This window comes from Fundulus heteroclitus, chromosome 9 (genome assembly GCF_011125445.2).
Source record: "Fundulus heteroclitus isolate FHET01 chromosome 9, MU-UCD_Fhet_4.1, whole genome shotgun sequence".
NCBI lineage: Eukaryota > Metazoa > Chordata > Actinopteri > Cyprinodontiformes > Fundulidae > Fundulus > Fundulus heteroclitus.
The window spans coordinates 22,012,341-22,035,873 of NC_046369.1; the positions used below are offsets into that span (position 1 = coordinate 22,012,341).

Genomic DNA, 23,533 nt, shown 5'->3' on the forward strand with positions numbered 1-23,533 from the left:
ATCCGTTTTTCACATCACTCTCCTGTCTCTCATTGCACATCCAACAGCTTTCTAATACTAACAAGGAGAGATGCCGGCTGGTATCTGCGTTTTTTCTTTTCGATTTTGTTTTGAACAAAACTTTATTGAACACTTCTAGAAAAATTACATTTAACATTACTTCTGTAAACAGTGTGCTGCTCTGTGACATTTCCTTCTGTTATCTGCGCACGCGTGTCGCTTTGCGGTACTGAATTGTTCAGACAGCGGTCTGATGGCGGTCGCATTTAATAGTAGTATGAACGGCCTCCTAAAAAAAAAAATATCAGATTTCAGCAAAAAAAATCGGAATTGAGCATCAAGACCTGCAGTGTGAAGGTAGCCAAAAATATCGGCACAATTTGGACATTTTCACTTAGGGGTGTTCTCACATTGGTTGTCAGCAGTTTACACATTAATGGTTTAGTTTTTTTTTTTTAGGACAGCTATACAAGCTGTACACTGACTACAGTGGATCAAAATGTCATTCAGTGTTATAAGTTATGGTAAAATGTTCACCAAAATGTAAGGGGCGTGCTCACTTCTTTGAGATGCTGTGTATATCCGTTTGTTTTTAGTAAGCTGTGATTGTAAATGTTTTGTAAGCTGAGTTGATGAAGCTTCACCTGCACTTTGCTGTCAGAATGTGAGAGGCGGCCAGGTACTATTTTTAAGTGTGGTTTTGCACCATTCGATAGAGATTTACTGGACTAGCGGCCAGGTGAAAATCAGAGCACAGCTCTGCACAGTCCAGGTCATCTTGTTGTGAAAGCGATGTTAGCTGTGGGTAAAGCTGTCTGCGGCACATTTTCTTTTTTAAGGTTGTCTGCCCCTGCTGAATCCCATCCTAACCCTCTCTTCTTTTTAGTCACACCACTGGGGAAAGTAGTAAGGTTGCTCCAGTGACAATTTCCTCCGAGCTATGCCATCAAAGTTTTAAAATGTTCTTTTATCATCTATGTTTTTTTTTTAACAAGTATATATATCTATATATATATATAGGATTTTCTATCCTGTTATATTGTTTTGATGTGAAACGGTTTGTATGGCTGTCTGCAGACTGGAACTAAACGCTGCAGATCGAAATCTCAACTGTGACCTAGCTGTGGCTAACTGTGAATCTGCTGTAGAGCTGCCCATCAAACCTTTCTCCTCTTCACCCTTGTAATTCCTGGATGTCTCGGTTTATTTCTCTCCCATCAAATGTTTGTTTGTTTGTTTGTCTTGGTTTTTGTCATATCAGAACTTCATATCACGTTTTTGTTAAGCTCAGAAATAGTATAGAAAGAAATGCATACGTTTGTCACCAAAGCTGGGGACATCATTTTGTTAGTCTTATTACAGTTTTAAGGATCTGATCATGTTTGATGCAGTGTTTACCGTATTATGACAGTTCTTTGTATTTCTTATCCATTTATTTCCTGGGTTTTTTTTGTTGTTTTTTTTACTTTGTTTTTCTTTTTATATGAACTGATGGCTTTAAGCTATATGTTTTATCCAAATGTTGATCAGTCGAGTCTACCAACAGTAAACAAATCCACCTCACTCTTAGCCAAAGTTATCCCAGAGGGACGAGAGAGAGAGAGAGAGAGAGTTTCCGTACTTACTCAGAGCCTGTATATTGCAATCACAACATGTGATAGTTGCTAAACCTCACTTTAAATCAACGAAAATCTATATTCTTAAACCGTTGGGCTCTTAAATATTTAGATGCAGTAATGATCAACTTATATCTTTTGCATTGAATGCACTTTAAAATTTTCTGCAATTTCTTTCAGTTTTAGATAATTGTGTTTGTCATGATATATTGTAGATTAGGGCCTGACTGTCATTTTATTCTCATGAAGCACCTTATGACATTTTGGTTTCTATTTTTTTTTATTATTAATATTATTATTATTATTAGAACAAGATTTCATTATTGGAATGCCTCTGGCAAGCTAATGTCCCCTAATAAGCTTGTTAAGTTTAATATTTAACTGTAAGATTTATTAGATCTGCAGATTCTTTAAAATTGGCTTTAAAACTGGAATCAGCCACTTTGTTATCGCCTCCTGGACATTAAGCCGCTGCACTGGCAGACTGGAAAGCAGAAATGACCAGTTTAAATACTTTACCGTTGAAATGTTTAGGATGACCTGAAATCGTGCTGTAGTTTATCACATCTACATGCTGTTCACATGTATAATTATGACGTATATAGAATTCAAAATGGAGTATTTTTTACAAACGAGTCGTAACTGTGAGGACTGAATGATGAAGCTGAAAAAAAGGTTGGATGCAGACTGAGGAATCAGCTAGTTTGCACAAAAAATGGTCAATGCAAAAGGTATTAGAGCTCAATGAATAACAAGTCACATAATGGTGACAATTATCTTTTTTCTTTTTGTTTCTGTTCTTTTGTTTTCTTCATTCTCTGTATAAAGTAAGATAAGGTCCACATGTTGGAGTCTGTATTCAAAATACTTGCGATTTAAAAGAGAAAAAAAAAGCTTTCTGCTGTGCAAAGCCACCTTACTGAAATTCAGACGCGTTCTTGTGTACTGTGTTTGTGTTTCTTTGTTGTTCAATGCCAAAAGAGGGTGTGGTTGTAACGATGCTTAAAGAGAGCATTTATAGAGCTATTACATCATCGTTTTGAAAGGCTGGTTTCCTGGAGCGAGATTAAAACCTATAATCCCTTAACTAAAACCATCTTCAGCGATTGAAAGCTGTGCCAACGCAGGTTTAGCCTAATCTGCGTCGACGCGGCGAATCTTTCAAGAGATTTTTTAGAAGTTTTGGCAGGCTCTTCGTAACGTGCATATTACACAACCTGGAGTAGTAAGTCATGGATATTGTGGGGTAGCTTGGCTCTGTAACCCAACACCGCAGCGTAGCAGTAGCTGTAGAAAGGAAACCTGCTGACCCTCTCCTTGTGCCACTTCTTGTTCCTTACCTGCTTTATGGCTTACGCTGTGAATACCTATCGAAGCTTCGCAAGACAGTGGAGCTTTGTTTTACTTTTTCATAGTTCGACTGAGAAAAGGGTGATCTTGTTTTTAAGCTTCACTCTGTTGAATAAGATGGATGCCCTGCGGTTTGCAGAGCCATACTGTATACCAGACACATTACTCTTTGAGCCTCAGATACATTATAAAACTTAAAAAAAAGACAAAGATATACATTGTTAGGCATATATTTTTCTTAAAACTATCAGTAACTTTGTATACGATCCACAAACCGGTTCTACTTCATCCAACTTCACCGTCCTACCTCATTGTTACTCTGGTGTTTGTCAGTAAATGTAAACTCTGTGTGTATATTATATATAAAAAAAAATCTTATCAGAAAAAGGTATAGCTGGTTGCTCTCAACATGTACAGCATATAAAACACCTCAATACACAAATATCATTCTTAAGCGAAATCGGTTTTCTTATCTGCTTAAAGATGCTGCTGTAAAGGGGGTTTCTGTGTGAGGGGGTTGTCTATGAATATATAAATGGATATATATCTTCGCTTTTTGCTATGTTGTGCAGTTGATCAATGGCTGTGTTCTGTCTCTGTATTGCAGTCTGAGATTTTTACTGGTTGACGGTGCTACCAGCAAACGGTTTGAGAAAAACGACAAAAACAAACAAAAAAAAATCCAAAAACTGATCTACCGGACCTCAAATGGTGCTGTTTTTTCTATGTTTTTAATCGTCATACGGCTCTGTGTGTTATTCAGGTGTGTTAACCGCCGCTATCCCCTCAAGCTAATCTAATCCTAAAGCCAAAATGTTTTCGCAAGGCTGGTAAACCTACTATTTACTGTTTTAAAATATATGCTATCCATCCAAATATTGTAGATAGTAATTACCTTCTCAGTTTCAGAAGTACCTCAGAAGTTGGTGATTTGTATGTGGGTGCATCTGCTTCTGTCAGTTTCCTTTTGGTTGCAGTGGAAATATGCATTTTTACTGGTTAGATCAGGTTATCATTATGGATGGTACATGGTTAAGAGAGCTGTGTGCTTTTAAGTAGCAAAGGCCCTCAGCAGAGCCATATTCCATTTTGGGTCAACCTTGCTTTGTGGATTTATGTCCATTTGTAGTCGAGGTTTATGCCACGCCCATACAAACAGGAATTGGGAAAGTGTTTTGTTTACCTCTTCAGTCGGTTCATTTAGTTTTCCTCCAGTCACTTTCTCTGTGTATCTTTGTAAACGCTACCTTTCTGTTTTTATACCTCTGGATCTTTTCTTTGCAGAAAGTGCATTACATCCTCTTATATCCTGTTCCCTCTGACCCCCCCCCCCCCCTCCCCCCGTGCTTCAGTATGTGTTTTTGAGGCACATCCGTACACGTTTCCTTTCTGTCTTCTTAAACCCGACTTTGTCATGCTGACGCCTCTCTACTGTGAGTAAAGTGTGTTCTTAGACACAGCAGCTGGTTTTCAAGGAAGCACTTTTAAGCCATTCTTTGGACTGTTTCGTAACGGTTTTCTGTGAGCCTTCCCCCGGCCTAGGGAGGGGGATCGATCCCTGAGAGTTGTGTTTGTAGTTCCTATGCAGGTGTAGAATAACTAACCTGGTACCACATCGCTGTGGGATGGAGGGCCAACCACAGGGATGAATAGCAGGAGAGAACTGAATGTGTCTGCACAGCCTTGAGATTGAGTCAAATAGGACAATGGCGATATGACAAATCCGTACTGAACTATTATTACTTTTTAAGCTCTTTGATTTGAATTAAACTGAGCTATACAGGGCTGCTTGGTATACCTATCTGTAGAGTTTAATGCATTGCAGTAACAGTTGGGGAAAGACAGGGTTTCTACTTTATGGAGTATTTATTGTTGGTATAATAATGTGAAAACATCTCAAGACTATTGCAGTAAACACTTCCTTTATCCTATTGTAGCCTCCCAGTGGCATACCACATCTACAGAAATCTTCTATAAATGATAAGAGTGTACATGTCTTCGCTAAACCGGCCACACCTCTGCTATGCGAACAACTCTTTGACGCTTAGCATCCTGTTCTGTGTTTTTTCTCTTGCTGCATTCAGGAACACCTGTTTAAATGTATAGATAAACAGAAATAAATCAGACTTTTATTCTATCAGCACAAACCTTTGGTCTTGCTTTTTGTGTGTCATTTCCTGCTGCAGAGTTTAGGCTTTGTTACAACGCCGTCCTGTTAATGGTAAACTTCTTCAGCTCAACATTTTTCCGCTATCACACAGCAGCCTGTTGCACTATATTACTCAGGTGAGTCCCTGCCTTTTGTCCATTTTCATGCCTGCTTTGTCCTGCTGCCAACAGAATGGAGGCGGTAGGATATCACTGGGCCAACACGTAACGCATTTGTTACTATTCGCATTGTAACAAAATAAGTGGCCTAGTGGTTGGAGCAGGGGTCACCAACACGGTGCCTGTGGACCTGTTCTGAAAAAAAAAAAAAAAAAAATCACCACCAAAACTTTACTTCATTCCGTTACTCTTCTTGGTTAATCACACTTGCATTTATATAGATTTAAAATATTAATATCTATAACAAAGCTTGAAAAATGTTATTTTACATAAAGTTTAGGTGAACTTTGACTCTTCTAGTTCAAAGCTCAGTACTGGTAGCCCTTCATATGACACAGTACCAACGAAGTAACTCTCAGTTTCAAAAAGGTTGGTGACCCCTGGGTTAAAGCATTACGCTTGTGTCCTGGAGGTTCTGGGTTCAACTCTCACAGACTGCTGCTCTGGATCCCTGAGCAAGACCCTCAACCACAGATTGCTCTCCGGGCGCCGCGGAGTGGCAGCTCACTGCTCCCCAAGGGGATGGGTTAAATGCAGAGAACAAATTTCATTGGAATGTATGTTGCAATGACAATAAACATTATTATTATTATTATTATTATTATTATTATTATTATTATTATTTTATTTTATTTAACTTTGGGTAGAAGCCATAAATTGAGTACCTCGCTAAAGTATTCATTCCCCTCTCAAATTGCAGGATGTATTTGTATTTAGCTACCTTTACTCTGATGCCCTTGAATTAAATTCAGTGCAAATAAATGCCTTCGGAGGCAATCCAACTGGTAATGAGGCTTCATTGTGACCAAAACTGTTAGATGACGGCCTGAGAAGTTTGTGAGAAAACAGTGAACATACAGCAACATGAAGACCAAGGAATGAGGAAATAAAAGTTGGAGTTTAAAGCAGTGTTATTAAACAATATGCCAACTTGAATACATCTAATTCAGGGATGTTCTAAAAAAGCGTAGACAATGGTCCGGCTGCAGACCTACCAAGAAGTGGCTGTTCATCTAAACTGAATGGAGAGCATTAATCAGACATGCATCCGCGACTTCCAGGGTACGTCTAGAGGGTTTTTTTTAGCTTAGGCCGGACAAAATAACTAGCTGTGTACTGCACAACACTGGTGTTTATAGAAGAGAAAAGTAGAAATCAGTTGTTACTGTAAAAGAAAGCCATAAGGTATCCCATTTGCAAACTGACATGCAGGGAACTCTAATGCAGACTAACAAGAGATTGTGATATGGTCAAATGAGACCAAAACAGAACATTTTGGTCCATGTCTAAAATGGTGTGCATGGCAGAAAATATGGCTTTGCAAATGTGGTGGCAGTATTATGTTTTGGGGATGCTTTTCTTCAGCTGGGTCCGAGAAACGGGTCACAACCTTTATAAAAGTCAATGAAAACCTGCTGCAAAAGGCTTGAGACAGAAGTAGATGTTCACCTTCCAAGAAGACAACTAACAGAAGACCTATAGCTGCAAAAGATTGATTCATGGCTAATTATAAAGTCTGACGGCTTCTCCTGCAGTTTTCTGAATATAACATTGCGAACAAAAGTAATGAAACCTCCAAATACAAAGCTTTTGTCCAATTTTAGCACGTGCCAAGTACTCAGGACTTATTATATATCTGGCAAGATAGAATTGTTTCTCTCAAAATTGTAGAAGCAACACTGCACTGGAGCAGTATGCTTGTGCAGAAATTCATGAGGTAAATATAAATGTGTTTGTAAAATATATTGATGTTTGTCTTGGGGACAAATTATGGAAAAGTTAATAGATGCAAACTTTTCCAAGTCAGTCCACTTTTGGGAGCACCGGAAGAACTCTTGACTGAAAGGGTTTCAAACCAGACACTACCGCAGGGCAATGATGGCGCAGACCAAAAAATCTTCAGCTCAAACTGTTTCTGCTATGAAATGAGATGAGTGTCTACTTTAAATGGTAAAACTGCATGTTAAGATTTTTCTGTAACCTAAATAATGAAAAACATCTATTGACATTGCATTGATTATACCATTTTTATAATTGCTGGCCACCTTTTTGTATGTTTTTGCTGGTGTATTGATGATTAATTGTTGGTGATAAACTCCAGGTCTGAGGTTGGAAGTCCTCCCTGCCATCACCCTAATCCTTAACTCCCTCCACAGATTCTCTTTTAGATTCAAGTCAGGACTCTAGTTCAACAAGTCTATAACATTGATATTACTTCCAGTCTGTAGAAACCTAATGGTAAAATAAAAAGATTTACTTTCAACCTAGATCTACCAAGGGTGTAATTAAACTTGGGCTTAACTGTGTGGCGGTCAAATAATAACAGAAAAAAAAACCTTCTAATTCACATTTTTAGACGCTTCAAAGACGGTTCATTGCGGCCGTGCCTGTTGCTCTCTTACACATTTTCATTAGCCTGAAGTCTTCAAAGAACGCAGTAACTTCATTTTCACAGATGGTATTTTCATCTCACTCTGTATTTTAATCAGTTTAACCTGGTCAGTAACTTAAAGCAAAAACTTATTTCAGACCTTGAATGTGTTATTTTAACTTTAGAATACCTCTTAACTGAAGTCGAAGGAGTTTTATTATTTTTTAAATTGTGGCTGTGAGCTGAATGGATTTCATAAAACCTTGGTGACCCCTCAGTTAATGCAGATCTTTCAGTTTTGGGAAACCCAGTGAGCTTTTAATTCAAATGCAGAAAGTGAAATCCGGGTTTCAGATTGTCAGGTGGGGGCCTGGATTAACTTTTCCAATGTGTCACCCTGGAGTCTGACATCATTAAGATGCGCCAAACTTCCAGATGGACTGACACAGCTAAGTTAGATGTGTACATTAGAGAAGAGTTTACCCATTAAAGCTCTCATTCTCTTTTCAGGCCATATCTTTTACTATAGATATCCATCATGTAAAGTGTCCCTATGTAGTCTGAAAAGGTATTGCATTGCATTTTTAAGATATAGAAAAAGAAAAGAGTATGTGAAATATAGTATATTTAAAAAAAATGCATACGCTGTCCAACTGTTTAAATGTCCGTATGTCCGTCCATTTATCTGTCATTTCTCCATTCTTCTATTTATCTATTGGTTCAGCCAGCATCCGTTGATCCAACTGTCTTCCATAAATATTTTCCCTCAGACTATCCCATATTCCCCTCCCTCCATAGTTCTCCTTCCAATTGTCCATCTGTAAACCCATCCAGCCATCCCTCCACGTATTCATCCGTATAACCATCCGTCCATTTGTCCATCCATACATATATACAACCATCTTTCAGCCCATATGTGTGTTTGTCCGTCCATCCATCTGTTCATCAGTCCATCCGTTCATCCATCCATTCCTCCCTCCCAAGCTGGAGCCTGTCTGCTTTTTGGTGCACTCAAAAAATGCGTGTTTAAATGAAGTTGTTGTTGTTCTTCTTAATGTCAGCCTTCACAGCAGTATGGCAGACCAGCTGCTAACTGTGCTGTGTTGGCTCTGTCAGTTGTCATGAGGCCGGCCTCCCTCTCTGCAGCACAAGATGCCCAAGATTGGGAGCGCTCTGTCTGGCCTATCACATGTCTAAACCATACTGCAGTATCAGCTGAGCAGCATGAGAGCTAGATAAGGCAGAATTGGAGTGTTGGCATATCAGATTGGTTGTAACATGGCTGGTTTGTGGAGGCTTGAATTTAACTCGAGCCTCATCATCGAATACTAGATTTGGATGAGTCCACATTGGAAACGGATGAAGACGTGCGCTACCGAAGGCCCCTTCCTCCCTACTTGCTTGTAAGGAGCCCAAGCTTCACTTAACTCTCCCACCCTCCTCCAGTCCCGGTCCACTTCTTGCACACTGATGCATTTCCATACATTATTGCTTCTGTAAGCAAGATTGTCGTGAGCCCAGGCTTTTCCTACAGCCCAAGGAGAATTCTCAATGTCATTATCGCCAAAGGCTGCCCCATGTCTGTAATGTATTACCACCCGCCTTTATTGACAGCGCGATGATTCAGTGGTGGCGATGATGGATTAGTGCTGGATGGGTCAGGCTGGGCTGGGCTGGTCCAGACTGGGCTGGGCTCTGCAGCCTCTGCAGCTTGCCGTTCTGTCGCATAAACACCATCTACACTGCAGCATTCAGTTAGATGGGTTGTATTTATGTCACACACACAATCTTTTTCATAGTTTTCTACAGCTTCATGGAACGCTGAATCATCTAATCCATCTTTTGTTTCTCATGGCTGCGGTTTCATATGACTGGTATATTGTAACTGCAGTTTTGTTTATTAGAAAAATGTATCTGCGTTACCTGATAAGAGGAGGATCACACAGGATCTTAGCGTGGCAAGTTTTGACATTTCCAGGATTTTTCAAACACTACAAAGTCAGTAAGCACCAGATTTTCTTTTGACATATGAAATTCACTCAATACAGCCTAGACACCAAAGCTGAGCAACATTTAATTAACAGACACCAACTAAAAATCTAAACTCAACCCGCAAACTTTACGAGTAAACACCGGCTAGTTGTTGTTTACTGCGTTTCTGGTCTTTCTCAGTCTTCACTTCAAGAAGATGAATGACATTAGTCTTAATTTCTTACTGCTTCCTTCAGCAGCTGACCACCACAACTGCTGCTCTTAATCTCCCTGGCCTCAGCTGACTGAAGAAATACACCCTGTGTCCTCGGTAGAGCACATATTTACCCTAGCACGAGTATTCAAGCAAACCTAAAAGTTATTGGACACTTAGAAGTCTGAGATACATGATAAATATTGTTTGTTGTTCAGCAGCCTAGATTGTCATTAAAACTTTCCCTACTAACCAGCTGGGGTGTGGATCATTAGATCTCCAGATTTTCCAAAGGTCTTTTTAAGTAATACAACATTTAATTTATTAAAATTGCTTTTCAGAACACTCAAGGTCACTATACAGAGCAAACATAACAATAAAGATAAAACAACAATAACATTTAGAGTGGACCAGCAATCACAGAGAGTATGCACTTTTGAAACGATGAATTTTGAGTTTAGACTATCTCCAGTAGACGAAAAGCATCTGAATGTCATGTATTTAAGAAACGGAAAGAAAATACAGCACACTTGTCACAGACCATTGAGAGAGGCATAATCCTTCATTTGGTTTAATTCAGTTTATTATTACAGAAAAAAATTGGAAAATAAAAAAACTTAAGGGTCTCCAACCCTTGTCCTAAGCCCACACTTTATTGATCCATACAGATGATTTAAATAAATGTGTCTATTCAAGGTTTCTCCATAAATTGATGGCAAGCTGCAGAGCTAAAGCATTTGGAGCAGGAACACATATATGGCATGCAGGACAGTGTTGGGAACCTCTGCCTTACAAGACATATTGTCCAAATCAAATTCACATATTTGGAATCCAAATTAAAATTTAATTACAATCAGTCCACTTTATTCCAATACAGTTCAACATGTAGATACAATTACATACAATAAACTTCAATACTAATTAAATTAAATTCATGACAATCAAAGTCAGCTGATCATTTCATACAAGTTGGTAAATGCATATCTCTATAGTGAAGATCCTCCAGACTGATTTACTTCACAGCAAAGCCTACTCCTGAGCAAGCATGTGGGGTAAGTGGGGAAAAAACAACCTCCCTTGAACAGGAAAAAGAGAAACAGTATTTTAACAGAACCATCGAGCGATTAGTTCTAGTATTTATGGGATGAACAACAAAGATTAACATAGTTAACAGGAAGTGGAACATAATTGGAAAAAAAAGTACACAGTCTGAGGGTGAAGTGGTCTGTTAGGAGTATATCAAACAATCAGGGCTCCAATTTAAGATATGGTAAATGCACTGAACTTATTTAGCACTTTTTCCAGTCATACCGACCACCCAAAGCACTGTACACTATACCCACATTCACCCAATCGCTCTCACTAACGAGCACACATTCATACACCAAGACGCAGCTTGGGGTTAAGTGCCTTGCCCAGGGGCACATAAACATGTGGCAAGGGAATCAAACCCACAACCTTCTGATTGCCAGACAACTACTCAACCCATCAAGCCACAGTTGCCCTCATTATTAAGATGGATCTTAATAATTTGAAGGTTTAAATACAACAAGAAATACTTTTAATTATTCTAGTAACAAGATGGTTCAGGTTACTTTATTAATTACCCAAAGGTAGGATTGCTTTACAGTGAGATGATAAAACAATGACGTCAGTTTTACACACCACAGTGTAAAAACTAACATATAATAGACCTCAAAAAATACATATTGTTTTGTTTACCAACAAATAGAGCAAAAGCAAAGTGTAAAACACAACAGTAAAATGTAATAACCCTACCGAAAAACAAAGATTTTATTGGAAAACCTTTGTATGCAATTTGTAAAGTCATAGTACGAGACTAGGCCACTGTAAGTGGTTTAACAACCAATAAAACACTTATCTTTGAAAATTGACAAGTAAATTTAAAATGATTGACCATCTCCAGAGAAACACGTTAAAGCTCCTTGTGAAGAAATGCTAAACGAGGCCATTTTAAATGATTAGAAGAAACTCTGGCTCCCTGCAAAGAAAATGTGAAGAAAAGATGGTACTTTGAAACCTTTGCTGGAGAAGAGATTCTAATTTTGTTTGACTGCATTATTGAAACACTTTCCAGAATCTAACCAAGAAATTTAGATTTTCTATACCAGAGTACCAGTGATGATTTCTGTTTTTTTTTTCCACACCTAATAAGTTGTCCTTCCCCCTCTATCCACCTGTTAACACACTGTAACCTAACAAGATATGTTAGCACATCTTAGCCCCAACATGCTAATTTCCCTCTGCCTTCAGCCATATTCAAATGTCCTTATCATTTCTAAGGTGCTTAGTTGCTGCTTCTGTGATAAAAAAAAAAAAAAAAACTGACAAATGTTGGACTCTATCAAATCCTCTAGGGGGTAAATACAAAACGATCCTCGCTTAACATAAATATACCCGAGATACACACATGCAAATGCCCCATGTATATGTAGAGGTACTCGCATGCATGCATTCTTAAACACAGAACATTCAAATGGCCTCTTTTAATGCTGATGGCTCCCCCAATTAACAGGATTCAAAGTGATGATGAATTTTTCATTCTCTGAACATTTAAGCTAATTATGGCCCAAATGAAGCAGGTTCCAGTGAATCACTGTGGCAGGGAGTGCCAATGGCAGCCAATGTCACTGTCACAGGGCCACTCCACGGCACCTCCCTAATCACTACAGCTGCTTAATATTCAGCTCCCACTGCTCTGATGTCGCCTCTATCCTTCCTGACTCACCTCACCTCCCTTCATACATTTTTTTCCTCTCCTTCTCACTCCTTTGTGTCTCGTAACTTTTCCTTTCTCTCTCACTCCGACTACCCACACCCCTCCACCCTCTTCCCCACACGCCTTTGTCTCTCGGTGCCTCTCACTGTAGAGCTGTTGTTTAAAATGGAAATCAACTAATTGCGCTAATAGCATTTTAATGATAATTTAATGTAGGAAATAAAGCTTGTTACAAGCTAAGCAATTTTGTTGGATTTCAAGGGCAATCAATCTGTGTCCGATACAATCTGCTCACCTCCTTGATGATGGGCGTAGGATGGCAACAGTGTGTCTTTACTCCTCCAAGCTAACGACAGTCATGTAAACATCTACAGAGTCACAAAATCACCACAAATAACAGTGAGAACGTCATCAGAGTATACATTTATCCCCTGCTGCAAAAATACCGTCTCATCTTTTTTGTATACAGCTTTGAAACAAGCTGTGTGATATGACTAGGACTTTAACTGGAACCGTGTGCTTTGGTCAGATGAGATTAGGATTGAGTTTTTCAGGAAAATACAACCCAGGTGGATCTTGCATGAAACAAGATTTATATGCCAAAGCACATACTAAGGTCAACTGTTAAGTGCATGGGGGATATGTGATGCAATGGGCCTTTTCTCCTTTTTTAAAGGCCCCTTTAAACCTTGTTAGAGTCTATAGAATCATTAACTATTAGAAATAATGGAAGATTCATTCTAAAAAATCTTCCGCACCTTGCCAGACAACCGACAATCATTGGTTCTTTCAACTAGATAATTGTCTGAAATGCAGAGTAAAATCGACACTAATGGTTTCCCTGACACATAGGCAATCTTCTCACATGTCTAACTCAGTCCCCAGTCTACAGTCTCATACTAGAACATGTGGTGTGCTCTAAAAAGAAAGGAATATAAAACAGGACCCAGGGCCAGTGGGAGATTTTGACACCAGACATATGGACGGTTGTACAACCATCATATATATATATATATATATATATATATATATATTAGAGAAAGATTCCCCTCAATGTTTGTATGCTGCATCTTTATGAAATGTTATTGGAGAAGACTAAAGGCGGGGAACAACATGGACAGGTCGCCAATCTGTCGCAGAACTATGGATTCCTTGGAAAAAAAATTGTTTTTCCTGTTTACTTGACAGAGGAAACCAGGACGTTTTTGAAACATTACCTGTGTTCCAACTGTGCCATTGTAAGAGAAAACATTTGCCATGTAACTAAACGGTACAACGCAACCAAACTGTTCCTTTTACAACAGGAAACGTCGTGCAAACAGAGCCTTATTTTTCCCAGAATTAGGCGGCTCACTTTTACAGGTTTGTAATGGAGGTGTTTTGTGAAAGAAGCTGTTTGTCATCCTGCTATGTACATTTATATATCTATAAATTTGTGTTGCATAGGTCTTAACATGCAGAAACGATGGGCCCTTGGTAAAATATCAAGTCTAGTCACTATTTATACACCCCAGTTTTTTTGTACTGTATATGTTTTGAAACGGAGAATGTCAAATTTACAATTTATTTTAATTGATTTAATCTGAAAGTAGCTCACAGAGCATCAGTTAGAGCCACTCCTAGTATTCATTGATGAATAGTGAATCTTTATCTCTACAAACAAAGCATCCATTGAAGATCAAGTGATGTTATTGTTGGCTTCTTGCTGATGCATTTGAGTAGCACTTGTGTGTATTTGTAGCAGTGGTTCATATTTTGGGCATGTATGCAGTCTGAGTCGTAATACTTTGTACACACTTCAATATGTAAAAAAAGAAAATCTGTGGCACTCTGGTGATTAAACTCCAGATGTACCAGACACATAATGTTTTCTTAAGGAAGTACACCTTCATGCGTTTTGCCACTGAAACATGAAGCAGACTTGCTTAACAATAGATTAACAATATATTTTTTTCTCCACTGAAATAATTTGAGTGTAAGGGTTGGATTCAGCTACTGCAATAAAAGCTACATTTACTTAGGGATTTTCACACATCTTTATGAGAGGTGACGGGGACTATAGCATTAAATATTATGTCAAAACCACTAGAAGACTAAATGAGTGTTAACTGTCTGAGGCACATTGCCATGTTCTCTTCTGCCATTACTGTGCTATTAGCATTTTGTATTATTAAATGGAGATTGTGTAACTAACTTGGCTCTTTATTGGTGAAAATCAAGTATTTACTTAACAAATACATATTCTGCCAAAATCTAACAATCACATAAAAAATGAAGCGTTCTCGTAGCTGTTTATACATAGGTGAAGCTGCACCCAATGAAAGACACCATGTTGCATCGCCCTTTTTTGATTACTGTAGCCGAAAGGGGACAAACTTGTTAGCCTTACGCGTTTACCTATATATGAAGTCGTGTTGTCAGTGGAGGAGTATAAAACCCGCAAAGAGGACCGTAGATCTTATCTATGATTTTCTGTTGAAATGGAAGAACATCCATAATTTTTGTCCAGCGTGAGGGAAAAGAAAGTAACCAAGAAAAGAAAAATAAGTAATAATTGGGAGAAAACAAGAGTCTATATCTATGTAGATTCTATCAGGTGAAGGCAATTCATGAGGGAGCGGAGGTTGCAGGCTTTCTGCTGGACAGGTAAGTTAATTCAGTGTAACAATGAAGTTTATTTTAATGTTAGAAACAGGGCAGTGTAGTCTTAAAGCCCCAGTGTGTAGGATTCTCACACTGGCGCACCATCTAGTGGTGCGCTAAATGAATTACAAATTACCTCACCGTTAAGCGCATAACAACTACTACGGAAGCTGTGGAGAATCATAAATGTGACAATAACATGTCCTCCATGTATTAGCTGCTGCTAATGTCATCGTGTGAAATCTTTTTTGGCAATGTTGCCAAGTCCACTTATTTTTATCTAAAGTCGCTTGTGAATTCTGCGAGTTGCGTTTTTTTTTTTGGGCTCATTCTGAACGTGCAGTCACTTATTCAGGCTCTAAAAAAGTGACTATAAACACAAGTAAAGAGACCATGTCTCGCTGCGCACTTCAGTGAACCTGCCAGCTGATATCCCTCCGCCTCCCTCCCACATACTCCCTGGGAGGGAGAAGGAGATGAACGAGCCGTATCTGCCAGGAGAACAGAGTAGTTGCTGGACCACACTTCCCTGTTTCTAACACAATGCCTAAATAAACTTCACTTTTATATTGAATATACTTACCCGCTGCCCAACAGAAAGCCTGCAACCTCCGCATCCGCTTTCAATCCCCTCTCTCTCATTAATTAGTTGATTTCCCTTTCGGATTAATAATGTATTTCTGAATTTGAATTGAATTTGAATTCTCTTCACGCCACATGGTAATAATAGCTGATCCGATATAGACTCTCGTTTTTCCCCGGTTATTACTTATTTTTCTTTTCTTGGTTACTTCGTATGGCTTCCAAGCGATTCTGGTCCACTGTCCAGCGTCTCTGGAGGCGGAAGCAGTGCGGTACTAACACTGTTTACAGTGGGGGTGGTGTGCTGCTGACTTCTACTCGGGACGTCGTGCGTCGGACTGCGGAATACTTCGAAGACCTCCTCAATCCCACCAACACGTCTTCCATTGCGGAAGCAGAGCCTGAGGACTCTGGGTCGGGTTCTCCCATCTCTGGTGCTGAGGTTGCCGAGGTTGTTAAAAAGCTCCTCGGTGGCAAGGCCCCGGGGGTGGATGAGATTCGCCCTGAGTACCTTAAGGCCCTGGATGTTGTGGGGCTGTGTTGGTTAACGCGGCTCTGCAGCACTGCGTGGACATCGGGGGCAGTTCCCCTGGATTGGCAGACTGGGGTGGTGGTTCCCCTATTTAAGAAGGGAGGCCGGAGGGTGTGTTCTAACTACAGAGGAATCACACTCTTAAGCCTCCCTGGTAAGGTCTATTCAGGGGTTCTGGAAAGGAGGGTCCATCGGATAGTCGAATCTTGGATTCAGGAAGAGCAGTGTGGTGTTCGTCCTGGCCGTGGAACACTGGACCAGCTCTATACCCTCAGCAGGATTCTGGAGGGGGCATGGGAGTTTGCCCAACCAGTCTACATGTGCTTTGTGGATCTGGAGAAGGCATTCGACCGTGTCCCCCAGGGGATCCTGTGGGGGGTACTCCGGGAGTATGTACCGGACCCTTTAATAAGGGCTGTCAGATCTCTGTACGACCGGTGTCAGAGTCTGGTCCGCATTGCCGGCAGTAAGTCAGACTCGTTTCCGGTGAGAGTTGGACTCCGCCGAGGTTGCCCTTTGTCACCGATTCTGTTCATAACTTTTATGGACAGAATTTCTAGGCGCAGCCAAGGTGTTGAGGGGATCCGTTTTGGTGGCCTTAGGATTGCGTCTCTGCTATTCGCGGATGACGTGGACCTATTGGCAGCCGGTTCGCAGCCGAGTGCGAAGCGGCCGGGATGAAAATCAGTGCCTCCAAATCCGAGACCATGGTGTTGAACCGGAAAAGGGTAGAGTGCCTTCTCCGGGTTGGGTAGGATGTGCTGCCCCTAGTGGAGGAGTTCAAGTATCTTTGGGTCTTGTTCACGAATGAGGGGAAGATGGAGCGGGAGATCGACAGGCGGATTGGTGCGGCGTCTGCTGTGAAGCGGGCGCTGTAACGGTCCGTAGTGGTAAAGAGAGAGCTGAGCCAAAAGGCAAAGCTCTAGATTTACCGGTCGATCTACGTTCCTACCCTCATCTATGGTCACTAACTTTGGGTCATGACCGAAAGAACGAGATCCCGGATACAAGCGGCTGAAATTAGTTTTCTCTGTAGTCTGTCTGGGCTCTCCCTTAGAGATGGGGTGAGGAGCTCAGTCATCCGGGGAGGACTCAAGAGTAGAGCCGCTGCTCCTCCACGTCGAGAGGAGCCAGTTGAGGTGGCTTGGGCATCTGGTTAGGATGCCTCCTGGACGCCTCCCTGGTGAGGTGTTCTGGGCACGTCCCACCGGGAGGAGGCCCAGGGGAAGACCCAGGACACGCTGGAGGGACTATGTCTCCCGGCTGGCCTGGGAACGCCTTGGGATTCCTCTGGAGGAGCTGGCCCAAGTGGCTGGGGAGAGGGATGTCTGGGCCTCCCTACTGAAGCTGCTACACCCGCGACCCGACCCCAGATAAGCAGAAGAAGAAGGACGGATGGACGGATGGTTACTTTCTCTTACTTTTCCCTCTCGCTGGGCAAAGAGTATGGGTGGTCCTCCATTTCAACAGAAATCAGCCAATAGAATGATCCAGAGTTATCTTTGCTTGTTTTCTACTCCTCCTCCACTGACATCGTGTCTTCATAGAAGACAGATATGGAAAACGCATTTGGCTGACAAGTTTGGCCCCTTTCGGCTGCTGAAATCAGATATAGCAACATAACATGGCGCCTCCGTCTAGGTGTACGACACTGATGTGTTTATAAACTACTAATTCTAAGTTATGAGAACGCTTTCATTTTTTTCAGTTATTAGACTTTGCCAGAATATGTATTTATGAAAGCAATCCTTGATTTTTGCTAATTAAAAGCCAAATCAGATACACATTGTGCCTTAAAGATGCCCATTCAAATTTGATATTATTGTCTTTAATTTGTTCTTTTTTGGGTAAAAAAAAAGAATCAAGCGCTAAAAGTACTCATGGAGTTTATAAAAACTGTGCCACAGGCCTTGTAGCTTTCTATGTTTTGTGAGTGATTTAGTGCAGTTCTACTTTAGGACATAGTCCCTTTTCATCATAAGGTCTGATCTGAAACCAGCTCCATGCCCAGTGGTTATCCCTGCCATTTTCCTTGTTTGTTGTCGTCTTAGCTTATAATCAATTCTCTTTGAGAAATTAACATACCTGAGTTGTTTCATGTCTGCTTATCTGAGTGAGTCATTGTTCTCTGAACAGATTAGATTTCCCTCATAATCCCGTATAATCAAAGATGAATAGATTCTTTTGCATTTGGACTCCTCCGCACATTTTTATCAACCATTCCCCCCTCAGACTAAACAAATTAAAAATGACAAGGAGCTCAAACTAGAAAGAAAAAGAAACAAAGTGCCCTGAGAAAGAAAAACAATTTAAATTGGCGTTTTATGTTCTTGCAGTGGTCATTTAGCAGACCTCTTTATTTAAATGGTAATGTGATGCTGACTAAACAGACGTGGCAAATCAGGCGGAGGCGGGGACGGTGGGGGTGGGGGGGGTCTCAGAAAGGCTGCTGCGTTTTCTTGCTCTAGGAGTTTTTGTGAGCCTTTCTCTCTGTCAGAGAGAGCCAAGCATGTCTAGCTGCTGATTGAGCAACAGGATAACTTTCCAGAATTGGACCATTATTAATTAGTTGTGAGAGATCACCTCATTCCTAGGGAACACTAGCAGAGCACTTTCAAACGCACTTTCCATATCAAAAGTAGGTGGACTGTGAGGTGACACAAACAGGTTTACAGACATCCTTAATTGTACCCGGTGATACTGAAACTGTAGTCAATTGTAGAAATTATCATGTATCAGACCAATGGCTGATTGTTCTTGTCTTCAAACACATTTTCAGAGTTAAAGCTTTCCTGAAGGCTTATTGGACAGACTCTTCTTTTCTTTATTTTTAGAATAATATAGGAGCTATGGGTGAAGGATTAGTTGTTTGTTTTTAACCCCTGTTTCAACTCAGATTATCCAACTCAGTTGTTTGATGGGCATTTAGAATGAAACTTCTTTAGTGCTTATATTATGCTTATATATTGTCTGGTTTAGTGCTGGTAGCTCCTCTTTCTCTGAGTCAAAACAGTCCGCAGGTAGCTTTTGTTTATTAAAGGTACAAACAGAATTACTGAGTTTAAATGGCCCAAACTGATATCGACGTTCTGTGAAATGTCTGCACTCCTCCATCAACCTTGAGAACCCTTACATAACTCGGTTTCTAAGTGTACTTCAGCTTTTTGATGGGATTTGTAGCTAAAGACCAAACTGACACCTGTCTCCCCCGTTCAGTGTCAATGTGCACCCCCTTGTCTATGGCTATGAGTTACACACACATACACGCACACAGAGGCGCACAAGCTAGCCTCTGCCAGCAGGTGCTTTTAATGGGCTGGTGTTAATGAGAGTCTTGTTTGGAGCTGTCAGATGACCCTGGGCGATGCAGACCGGCACCATCTCCATGTTCGCAGCTCTGGAGGTCACCACAGAGGCCACGTATGTGTGTGGAGGTGTCGGTTTTTCCATGTTAATGTTTTTCAGGGAATCTTGTTTGCTTTCCAAGAACCATGTTGTTGTGCAATTATACACTGTTTAAAGTTATTTAATGTTTAATAAATAACTCTATGTCTGTTATGTATTGTCTGGTGGATATCAGCCCGAGAGCTGATATCAGGACAATAGTTGAAAGGAATGATAAGCGCACTGGCGATCTTTTAACTCTGCACACACATAGAAAAGGGAGTGACAACTCTTCAAGTTCAAGAATTTAATAACAGAAATAAAATGAACATCACTATATAATGCTGTTTATCTGAATTAACACTATATTTCAAATATCGACAAATCCTCTCTACTAGGCCAGTGAAACTTAAATAAACTACTAAGCAAAATGAAGATATAAATAAGCTAAGCTAAGGAACTATGTACATGCAAAAGAACCAAAAGACAACATAAAAGTGGTTAATCATAATCATAATAATTCAGTGAATCCTGGTTCACTGCAGATCTGAGTTAAAGAACCAAAGTTCATCATAAAGCATGTGAATTGAGATTAAATTAACTTAACTAATTCAAAACAACATTTAGTATGTTTTCCAGCCCATTCACAATACAAATCCCGAGTTACATAAAACATTATTTGATGAAACAACATTTTAAAGAAAGATTTCTTCAGTAAAATTCTTAACTTTAGCGGCGCTTGAGTTTATCAATGCGATTATACCTCCTGGGAGCTAGGGGTCGCTGTAGAGATCGGTCGCTAAAATCGGCTAATCCTAAAGTTAAACAAATTGTCTTTAAATTACCATTAATATTCAATATTAATGCGGTAATAACACTCATAGCACTATCGAACGATGGCGAAGCAAAACGAACAAGCTTTAAGCTTGAAACGAACCTTTTCGTGCCTATCCGGGAACCTGTAGTTACCAGAAGCTAAATAGCATTTTGGCTAGCGAATCTTCGGCCATTTAGCTTTCCCTGTGGTTTCTCTGCCAAACCTGTTGGTGCCTCGTGTGAGTTCGGTTCACTTTGGCCATCCAAGGAAGAGCAGTGGTCCAGGGAAATCGTTGATTCTTTCAGAAGCGGGCTAGCTCTTAGCAGCAGCAGACATGTGGCCAGCCGCATCGCTGTCAGGCTCGGCCAGTCCGAGGCCCTGCAGCGGTCTCTGACCCGGTCGCAGTCAAGTTCCCGGCATGTAGCAGGCTATTTCAGCAGATTTTACCCTCAGCTTGGGAAAGTGGGTCCTGTGCTGGCTCTTCAGCTCCGTCTGGAGTCCACTGAGGAAGCAAAACAAAGCTGGCATAGACGGATTCGTTCATTTCGGCATCTGTTTTAAGCAGAATTGAGAGACTTATCTTTGATTTGGCTGGCAGTTTCTCCGACGCCAGCAGGAACAGAGTTTCAGAGAGGCTCATTTTTACTAAGCTTGTGGGTCTTTCGGGCCCCATGAGGCCCCATGGTGGCTGGTCAGCATGGCTGGCTTCCCCAGCCACCCTCTCCTTCAGATCTCCCAGTAAGAAGAAGTGTGTGTCTGAGTCCCATGTTGCTCGCTGGACATGGCTGGCTGGTCCCAGCCACCCCCTGATCTCCAGGTCCCAGACAGAACAATGGGCTTGTAAATCTGAGGAGTGGTCTAGGCTCATATGGCAGGGCACCCTGCTGAGAGAGGCTGTCTCAGCCTGAAGGTGTGAAATTCTTTTGCTTACAAAACCCCTTTGAGTTGTCCTCCGGTTACATGGTCTGAATTCAATCTGGCATCAATTTTCTCATCACGTATTTCCACCACTCACCAATGCAGAAATACGTCACGTCTACATTCGGTACACATGCGCACTCAGGTCAGTTTACCACATTCAGAATAACATGAGCATGACAAGCGTTATATGCACATTGATCAGATTATCAATCGGCATAAACCACCCCTCTCATTCGGATTACAATTTAATTCTGATTGATCTTAATCCAATCATCATATTCCGATTGTCTTGTTTACATGATGCCTTTTTATTCCGATTACTTTTGTGTCCATGTAAACGTAGCTAGTGACAAAGTATTTCATATTGTGGGAATCTCTTACCGGTTCAGAGCTAATTTTACTTATTTTGAAAATACAGTTAATCTCAAAATTACTTACATCCCTGGAAGATTTAGATTTAAACTTAATTTTAATCAACCAAAAAATAGTTTCTTATTGGAAATGAGACGGACATCTCTTGAAAAATAATACAATGTCCAAGGGGTGTTATCGTTGAAATGGATTTATACTTTAACAAAACATTGCATGTTGAAATTGATTGCTGACCATCTTTTTTGCATGTTTTTGCTGGTATTTTGGTGATTGATCTTTGGTGGTCAGCTCCAAATCTTGGTCTCTTTGCCACCCTCCTAATTTGTAACTGTAACCATTTATTCTGTATCAGATTCAAGTTGGGTACTTTGGCTTTGGTACTCCAAAACAGCACATTACCTCCAGTCATGAGAAATGTGTTGGTCAAAGACGAGAGATTACTCTGAATGCAAATATGCCAGGGGTATGAAAATGGTTTGTCTTAAGGCAATGACCGACAATGAATTAATAATTTGTGAAAGAAATTGCTGTCTTTGTATAGGGTGCAACAACAGTGTTCTACAAAATATTCAGTTTTTTCTAACTACAGTAGGAATCTGGGGGTTTTGTTGTTTCATCCCAAAGGAATCAATTTTCCTTCTGTTTCCCCAGCAAGTGTTTCCCAGCCTTTAGTGCACTCACTGCAAGTCTTTCTTTATGTGTTGACAGTGAGACTGTAATCTAGCTCGCTGTGTGGAGACCTATTCAAAGAGTGGGAATCGCCTGTGTTGGAACCAAGCTGTGGGAGTGCGTGTGTGTTTAAGTAAAGGAGACTCAAGCTGACAGTTTGCCAGCAGCCTTGCACCTGCACTCGGCAAGGTGTTGATCTCAGATGGGGGGTGAAGAGAGGAAGGAAGAAAGATGGGAGGAAGCACAGCAAAGGGTCCAACGTGAGGTGTTGAGGATGGATTAAAAAAGACTTGTGGATAATAAAAAAAACACATAGTAGGAACCCTGAGAGGTGGCATAGATGTGAAATTTAATTCATTTCTTTAACGTGTATGTCTCTTTGCTGTGGGTAAATCATGCATGCCACAAGTTGGTGAAAAAGGTGCAGCTATGCAGTAGGCGAGGCAGGAGATCCAATTGGACTGATGAATTCTTTCATAAGTGAGTGCCAAGACCGGAGTGCAGCCAGAGACTTATTTGTCAGACTCAGAACAATACCATTATGGCATAATGTTTCACTCTTGTCTTTGGCAGAGTAGCTAAGCACTCCCTGTTACTGCGTGGCTAAAACCTCCGCTGATGTTATGGCTGCCCAGTAATTATTTCAGTTAAAAAGACCAAAGGCATATTAGTTTACAACAATAATTTGCTCTATGCACGAGCTATCCCCCACACTTAATGTGTTTGTCTCTTTTGCATTCATTTGTTGTATTTAACCTCTTGGCAGAGAGGTGGGTTTGTTCCTGCCTGAGGAGGAGCCAAACCTCCACAGGGTCTCTGGAGGATGCTCGGTAGCAGGTCAGGGAACTCCATGGCACTGTCAGCGAAACACACGGCTTGGTTGCCTGAATTATTAAATACCCAGGCCATGATAATTTAATACATTTTATCTAATCTCACAGGGGATAATTCAATCAAATATAATGAAAAAAAACTTTGCATTTAATCTGACACACAGGAGGCAGAATAGTCTGCTGTTCCTAT

At 40.6% G+C, this 23,533-nt stretch overlaps 1 protein-coding gene across 3 annotated transcripts in view; it reads left to right on the plus strand.

Moving 5' to 3' along the window:
• Positions 1-23,533, plus strand: part of agbl4 (ATP/GTP binding protein-like 4) — a 464,476-nt gene that overhangs the window by 356,226 nt on the left and 84,717 nt on the right. The gene's annotated exons all lie outside the window — the stretch shown is intronic.